Here is a 7,275-nt window from a genome sequence, read left to right as displayed (position 1 = left end):
ACATCTAGATTTGTAGAAATGTTCTCCATCATGCCTAACCCTCAGAACTCACAGAGAAAAGGAAAAAAAGTTTCACAATGTCCTTTTTACTCCACGATCCACTTGTTGGTAGTGCTGGGATCTGAACTCAGGGCAGAGCAAAACCAATTGGCCAATCAGTCAAGATAATCATATGAACCAATGAGCAACTAAGGAGTGTGGCTATTCCCAGAATCTGACATTGATTCCCAGGATGGTCCACTATAGTCATAAATTCATAATTTAAACATAGGATCTATATTGACATACATGTATGGACAGCATCTTGTGTTCAGTGCAAATGTTCTCCTTATTTTGTCTCTAAATCATGGAGGTATTGTGTATTTTAATAAGTATGGTGACAGGTATACCTGTGCTGACATGAATGACAACATGTTCCGATGGTTACATTGTTGTTTATGCATTCTCCATCGTATTTGAGACCCAGGACTTTCATAGGAGAGGATAAAAGGCACAACGACTGGCTTCTGACATCAGGATGGAATTTTGTCAGTGTTGGGATTTGAGCTCAGGACTGGGTAACTCTGTTGCACTGTGGGGGACAGGGAAGCTCACCATCTTTGAAGACTAGAATGGCAGGCCTGGTTTAGGGCTTGATTTGAAACCCCAGCACTGGACAAAATAGCAAGCCCACCATTTTTAAACATAGAATTTCTCATTACCTAGAGGTGTGGTATGCATCTTGCATTCAGTGTAGTTATTCGTTCTATTTTGTCTTATTCATGGATGTATTGTGTATTTTATTGCACATGGGGTGACAGATATAACTCTGCTGACATGGATGACAACCTATTCCCATAGCTAAGAGTTGCCTATATAGCATTCTCCATCCTCAATGAGACCCAGGACATTCTCAGGACAGGAAAACATGTGCCAACATAGGCTTCTCACATCAGAATGAATCTTTTGGTAGTGCAGGAATTTGAACTCAAAGCCTAGCAGGCACAATTGGCGAATGGGTCATGGTGAGCCCACCAGGCTGTGAGCCACTAAGGAACTAGGCCATTCCTGGGACCTGAGATGGAGCCCTGGTGGGGGCCAATATAGACATAAATTCATAATTAAATAGAGCATCTGTATTACCTAACATGGGTGGGTGGCATCTTGGGTTTGGTGTAGTCATTCTCTTTGTTTTGTGTCTTATTTATTGATGTATTGTGTATTTCCTTGAGTATAGGATGACAGATATAACTGTGGTCAACTGGATGACAACCTATTCCCATGAGTATAGAGTTGTGTATACATTCTCATTCCTAGTTGAGACCCAGAACTTGCACAGTACAAGAAAACAGGTGCAACGACTGGCTTCTCACATCAGTGTGAATTTTTGGCAGTGCTGGTATTCGAACTTTGGGCCTAGAAGGCCCAACTGCCCAATGGGTCCACGTGATCACACCAGACTGTGAGCCACTAAGGAGCTGGGCCATTCCCAGGAACTGAGATCGAGCCCCAGGGAGGCCAAAATAGTCCTCAATGATCATTTAAACATGGGATGTATATTCACATCCGTGTTTGGACTTCATCGTGCATTGAGTGTAGTTATTCTCTTTATTTTGTATGCTATTCATGGGTGTATTGTGTATTTTCTTGAGTATATGATGACAGGTATAACTGGGCTGACATGGTTAATACCATATTCCCATGGCCACAGAGTGGCCCAAGCATTCTCCATCATAGCTGAGATCCAGGTCTTCTTGCACAGGAAAAAAAAAAAAAAAAACAGGTGCAACAATTGACTTCTGACATCAAGATGAATCTTTTGGCAGGGCGGGCAATCTGAACTCGGGACCTAGCAGAACCACTTGGCGAATGGGTCCAATTGAGCACACCAGCCTTTGACCCACGAAAGAGCTAGGCCGTTCCAAGGACCTGCTATTGAGCCCCCGACCCAGCGGGTAGAGCGGGGATCACAACAGTCATCCATTCATAAGGTGAAAGTAGTATGCAAATAAGTACACATTTGAATAGAGTAGGAGAGATGGTAATCTGTGGTGGAATCCAATCTGTGGACTACCGATTCTTGGATCTTTCCTAATGCCTCCATTTCATGATTGTGATGATTATTGTCGTGCTTCATCAACTGTTCTTTACAAATAATCGATACCCCATGAGTCTTGCCTATCATTTCCTACTTGCATTATGCACGAACTACTCATTCAAGGATGAGATCGATCACATTCCATGACTCATCCCAGGTCCACAAACGAGTATCTCAGGATCTCCCGCCATTCCCTCCTCGTAGGGAGGCTGAATTCAAGCTTCAGGCCTGGAAAAGATACTCCTTATATACTTTGTTTTTTGGTCCACTCGTGGGCCTGAACTCTGGGCCTGGGCCCTGTCCCTCAGCTCTTCACCTCAAGGCTAGTGCTCTACCATTTGAGCCACCTTCCCAGCCCTCCTTATATATATTTAAAAGATAAGATTTATACTTCTGGAAAGATGTTCAGTCCATATTGTGTTTGATGTGGTTATTTATTTTATTTCTTGTTTCATTCATTTATTTAAAATTTATTTTATTGACTCTGATGACACCTATACCATTTATTATATTGTTTACATCCTATCACATAACATCCAGATGTTAGATGTGTTCTCCATCATGCCTGGCAATGCCAGGATCTGAACTTTGTGCCTAGCAGGCCCAATTCATGATTGGGTGAGATTGAGCATGGCAGCCTCTAGCCAATGAAGATGTCAGGTGGTTCCCAGGCTCTGAGATCGACCCCCAGGTTTGGCCCAAACAGCGATACATGGATAGGCAGACGGAGGTATACAAATAAATATATATTGGTAAAGAATTCCATAGCCGTTTCTCTATGATAGAAGGACACCTACTATGTTTCTACCAACTCTTAGGTATTTATTAAACCGCCATTGAAGGATTATTATTCTTTTCACGATTAATAAATTATTAATTAAGATCAATCAGCATTCTAGGATTATTGCATCCAATTTTAGAGTAGACCGATGCTTAAACTACTTTTTCAATCGGTATTCCTATGCATAGGTATGAGTCTCTTGTGATCTCCTGCTATTCGTGTCAGGACTGGGATTTGAACCCAGGGTCTATGTTGACAGGTTGGCCTATGGCCTCATTGATAGCCCACCAAACACCAGCAATGGCAGGACAGGTCCACTTTGCAGGTTTGCCATTCAGACCCAGGATGGTCACTGTGCAAAGAAAAAAAATCGTAAAACCCCAGCTCTCTGCAGCTCACCACTTTTTGTGCTTTCCAAATTTTTTTTTCTTCCTGAAAGTCCTCTTGGCCCAGGATCTCATGATTGGCTATGGCTCCAATGAGTGCACCCCACCCAAGCGAGATCCAAGCTGAAGCAGAGTTTCCATGACCTGAGTTCAAGCCCCATGGTTGGCCAAAAAAAAGAAAAAAGAACATATAAACATTAACTATTTAACTAAATTTTAAAAAATGAAGCTCCCTGTTTTGGAATTTTTGCCAGTTTTCTTTCCTAGCCTGGGATTTGAACTCAGGGTCTTGGTAAATCTGTAGCAATGTGAGAAAAGAGTTCCATTACTTGAGTTCAAACCCCATGCCAACCAAAAATGAAAAACTAAGTCACTGACCTCGGCACGGGGAGGTAGTTGTGGAGATGGGAGGGAAGGGATGGTAGGGGAAAAACACTGGAGGAGTAAACAATGCTCAATAGGAAATGTACTCATTACCTTGCTCCTGGAACTGTAACCCCTCTGTAGAACATTTTTACAATAAAAAATGTACAAAAAAAGAGAAACAATGTAGTTCACAGAGAAGCACTTTGCAGGTAATGGAAGGATGTTTGAATAGCTGTACAAAACTCTACACTGCTTTTTTTAATGTTCAGTATGGAACTGAATAAACATAGCTGCTTCCATTTAAAAAATTAAGTCACTCTCTTGGAACTGGGGCCAGTATTTCTGCCATTGCTAGTTTTTGAGCTCACCGTCCAGATAACTCTTTTGCACCATGGCTGAATGCGAAGCTCATTGTCCATGAGGAAAAGAAATTCAGGATAGAGTTCCCAAGGCCTGAATGAAGGCCCTGCAATGGAAGAAATATTTCTATAAATGTGTAATACATGACATATATATGCATGTTAATTTCCTATTATGATTTTTATTATTGATTTTGTATTATATTTTTCTTTGATTCATGTATTGATTATTGTATTTAGTATTGTTATACACATATTATATTTTGCACATCTATTATAAAATTATACACAATAATTTAGGGCATTGACTCATTTTAATTAACATTTTATTAAGTGTTGAAACATGATACATAATTAAATGGAAGCATTTGTCACAGTCTTCACATGTTTAGAATCTCTCCAAAGTATGAGCTTTGAGTTCAAGCCCCAAGACTGGCAAAAAAAATTGAGCCTGGTGAGACATATTCTTCTGGGACTCAGAGGAGGGCCGAGGTTATACGTAAGAGGTAGAGGGCAGGTGCTGGTGGCTCACCCCTGTAATCTACTCAGGAGTCTGAGATCTGAGGATCCCAATTGCAAGCAGGAAAATCAATATGAGACACTTTTCTCCAATTAAAAACCCAAAGAGCCGGAAGTAGAGCTGTGGTTCAAGTAGTAGAGTGCTAGCCTGGAGCACAAAACCTCAGGGATAGGATGGCATCTAGGCCTGAATTCAAACCCCAGGACTGGCACACACACACATACTCTCTCTCTCTCTCTCTCACACACACACACACACACACACACACACACACACACCAATATAGAGCATTTGCCAGTCAGCCTGCACAAGTTCCATTTCTAACAAACCAATATTAAAAAAAAATAAAGATGGAGAAGGGAAGGAAAGATTTGCTCCAGGAAGTGATATAGCCAGTGCCAAAATTCCACAGTAGTTCTAATATGTGGGTACAAGACAGAGCGCCTCAGGCAGAAGGCAAAGCATGGGCATAGGTCCTGAGGTGTGCTGCAGAGCAGGTGGTGTGAGTGGTATGAAGGTTCTATGGCTTCAGCAAAGGCAGGCAGGAAATTCAAGGCTGGGTCATCCAGGTCAAAACTAATGCCCCAACACAATGAGGTACTGGCTATACCAATCTCTCATCCCCCAGTTTCCCTGGCCCTGGAATCTAAAGTATATGCCTGTGTATTCTGGGCATCCAGAATTGTCTAGAAGGACCTGAGAGGCCCAGCTGGGGCCAGAAGATAGACTTGCCTACAATAAGGTACGTTGACATTTCCTAGACATCGAACAATACATCTACATCCATGCCACCTTGGCCTCACCTCTCATGTAGCCCCAGATTATCCTTGTTTGGGGGGCCTTCAGTCAGCTATCAATGTCTAGCTGGCCAGAGCCACTGGCATCCACCCTTCCTCCACACCACTACCAGCCTGCTGGGAGTGGGACATGCAGCCAGGGGTCCAGTTGAGAAAAGGACAGGACACAGCATGACTGACCCTGCCCCCCCCCCAGAGGCAGGAGAGAACATATGCTAGCCAGAACTGAGGACGCAGAATCCCCTGGATGAGGACAAAGTTATGGACACCCGGACTTGGGTCCCAAGGAAAACCTGGAATATGCATTCAGGTCTCTGGCAATTTAGGACTCATGGTAGACCATGACTAAAGACAGGGTTGCTATTGAGGAAGGGCACCATCCAAGGTCAGGAAGAGGGAGACAAGCATCCAAGAAGTGGGTAGAGAATGATGAGGGAAAAATACACACACACACACACACACACACACACACACACACAAGTAGCCCAAGGCCTCAGCAGTCCCTGAGCAACTGAACATCCCAAACTCTGAGAAGACGGCACTACCATCCTCAGACCAAATGTTGACAAAACTCAGAGCCTCTCACACATCTGGAATGGCTCATAAAACAGCATGGCATTTCATACTGTACACACCACTATTAAGAAAACTCAGCCACATTATTTTGATTGTCGGTAATAGGGTTTGAACTTTGGGCCTGCGTGACATCCTTCAGCTCTTCAGCTGAAGGTGTGCGCCCTACCACTGGATCCACAGCACTACTTCCAGTTCTCTGGTGCTTCACTTGAGATAAAGTCTCACAGACATTCCTACCCAAGCTAGCTTTGAACCGTGATCCTCAGATCTCAGCCTCCTGAGTAGCTAGGATGACAGTTGTGAGATACTGGCAATGCCAGGTTTCAGCCACCTTCTTACAACCAGGGGAAATCCAGCTTGTCAGGCCATAAAGCACATGTAACCCTTCACTTTCAGACTTTGACACCAGTATCCAAAGCCATTCTTCCTTGGTTGGAGAGAATATAATCGACACTACCCTCCAACCCTGCCCAAACCATGCCTATGATTGGCCACAACCTCTGGAGTTCTTGGTAAGACATGCCCAGCCTGCTTTAACTTCACACTTGGGCAAACTTGGGAAGTTCTTAAAAATGGCTGTACACTGAGGCCAGAACCTGGTGTCCCAACCACAGAAACCCCAGTCCTTCACCATCTCTGCCAAGCAAGGGGTGCCTTTCTTTCTTGTTTTTTTTGGATGAGGGGCTTGAACTCAGGGCTTGGGTACTGTCCCTGATGATGAACTTTGCTCAAGGCCAGTGCTCTTCCACTTGCACCACGGCACCACATCCAGTTGGAGATTAGAAATGAGACTCTCATTGGACTTTCCACCCTGTGCAAGGATACAAGACCTTCTGGATCTCAGCTTCCTGAGTAGCCAGGATGAGCCATCAGCGCATGGCCTATGGTGTCTTATTCTTTACAATTTCCAACTAGTCCTCCTCTAGACACTACCACCTAGACCCTCCTCTACCTCCCTCAGGGACAGCAAAGGGAGGCTCAGAATCAGGGTAGGGCCATGGGCATTAAAGAGTCCCCTTCAAATCACTTCCCTTTTCTAAGCTCCCATCCACTTCCTCGGGATGGCCTGGTTGTCTGGGGCATATCAGACCCACTAGGACTTCTTAGGCCTGCCCTGTAACCCCCGCCACACACAACCGGTACCTGAGAATTTCTGGGGCCAGTCGCTCCATGTCCCAGTGGAAGCTTTTGGGAGGTTTGCTGATAACCGTGTCTAGGGGTGCCCAGGGCAGAAGGAGGGTCCAGATGCCCTCTGTCATAGAAGGAGACACGAAGCATGGATGGATTTACTAAGTGCTAGAGAGCACACCATCCATCTGTCACCCAGGTCTCTTGGAGTGAAGTTTTACGTTGACAGTGCTAGGGATCGAAATCGGGGTACAGGCGCTGTCCCTGAGCTTCTTCCACCTGAGC

Source organism: Dipodomys spectabilis, unplaced genomic scaffold (assembly GCF_019054845.1).
Source record: "Dipodomys spectabilis isolate Male_0828 unplaced genomic scaffold, ASM1905484v1 ptg000446l, whole genome shotgun sequence".
NCBI classification, from domain to species: Eukaryota; Metazoa; Chordata; class Mammalia; order Rodentia; family Heteromyidae; genus Dipodomys; species Dipodomys spectabilis.
This window is presented reverse-complemented; position numbering follows the sequence as displayed.